The sequence below is a fragment of the Dendroctonus ponderosae genome, unplaced genomic scaffold, assembly GCF_020466585.1.
Source record: "Dendroctonus ponderosae isolate FM_Combo_2020 unplaced genomic scaffold, Dpon_F_20191213v2 Dpon_F_20191213_4, whole genome shotgun sequence".
Taxonomy (NCBI): Eukaryota; Metazoa; Arthropoda; class Insecta; order Coleoptera; family Curculionidae; genus Dendroctonus; species Dendroctonus ponderosae.
In genome coordinates this window covers 2,089,226-2,091,047 of record NW_026018611.1, presented here as the reverse complement: position 1 = coordinate 2,091,047, position 1,822 = coordinate 2,089,226, and positions in this window count along the sequence as shown.

The following is a 1,822-nucleotide window of genomic DNA, read 5'->3' as shown; positions in this document are numbered from 1 at the left end:
CGAAAAACCCATTAGTTCCAAGGAATGGCCTCGAAAGTCTATCTCTTTTGATAAGATAACTTTATATTATTCTTTCCCGTGACTGAAAAGTGAAGTGAAGCAACAGCACATAATACGCAACAAAAGTACCCCCTAGAACAACTGGCAAAGAAAACCCCCGGACTCATTAGAAAATAAATCCATGTTTATCCACTCGGGCAGTGCGTTTTTGCCCATGCCATTCGGGGACTTTTTAAGGACTTAATTCCCCTGAGTTATGAGAAACAGATTTAGGTCGGTCTCCCGGTACTTGCCAGTTATCATGTAACGGGCGCCCCCTTTTTGATAGTCGAAGGCAAAAAATTTACGAGCGAATAAGACTGGGAGTGGAATGGAAGCTTCTGCAATTGTCTTGGGACGAATGTTATTCCAAGCGAAGAAAAAACAGTGAAACGCGCACCGAGCTCTCTTTACAGCTGACCTGCCTGACCACACAATGTGGATGGTGAATTATGGAAACATTTTATCAGCATTTATGTTTTAGTTAGTCGACTGGATTCCCGAAAGGCCCGAATCCATTTGAAGTGCACTATCTCGATCATAAATGCATGAATGTGTGATTGCGTTTGGAATGTTTTCAATATTTCAACAAAGCGCATCGAGAACAAAGGACGAATGATATGCTAAGTGCATCGATTTTGCTTTCGGAAAAACCTGCAACCGACAAGCAACACACCGATTCTAATGAGGCGATCGAAATCCCCTTTTACGCCAATCATGTGGCAAAATAGATCGGGCGACATCCACTCAAGCCAGATACTATCTGAGATTCTCTATCCCGCAAAATACAACATATTAAATCCCTAAAGGCCCCATCAATCATCATATTTCACATCCAGCAGACAGATTCATTTCAAGGGTGTTGTTTCAACCCCCGACACTAATCGCAATCGCACTTTTTCCCGTTCTAAAATTGCCTTGTCTTATTGCAAAAGCATCATTATTTTCAGCAGCGACACTCATTGTTCGGCTTAATTGACTGCGGCTTATGGCTTTGGCGTGTTCTTGAAGTAACCGAACGGCAGGTGGTCGAAATTGAGAATGCCATAAGATTCAACAGCCCAGCAGCCTGCCAGGTAACTAATTGGGGTTTAGCTCAGAATGCCCTTTTTTGTCTTGGACGTCCTGAACAATCTCGGCTAATTCATGCCGGAATAATGAAAACATGCCACTCGTTTTCCCGAACTCTTTCAATTTTCCACTATTTTGCTTTCAGTGGGAGGTTGGTTTTGCCCGAAACAAGTCGATGCATCGAGCATTTCACCGCAAAACTTGTCCAGTTTACAAGAAGTCTCAATTCAAGCTGAAATTACATGGTTGAACCAATTAGAGCCTGGAAAAGCTGGTTAACACCATTAAGTCGGCAAGTTTCCTCAAAATTTCAGAGTTTTCCAGTTTCAGCAAAGTTACTCTTTCTGCTAAACGCTCAATTTTCTAAAGTTTTACTCAAAAATGCTGACAATCTTAAGGCATTTTCCGGGAAAAATTACGAAATTAATTTTATTGGCCACTCGGCAACACTCGCCTCATTCGTCGTTTTGTAACAAGATTGGAAACCCCTTTCCAGCCTGCCTTTTTCTGTTAATTAATAAATGACTGATAACTCATTAACCGATGAGTTACAACTCGTTAACCCAGAGATCCGCAACAACTCAAAAGCGCAACTCAACACAGTGCTACCCAGGCCTAAAATGAGGTTGGTGTCGAATCGTTGCTTGAAACAGTGCACTTGCCGTTCCAATAAACAGGCGTTTTGCTTTCGAGCAACATTAACAGTTAATGA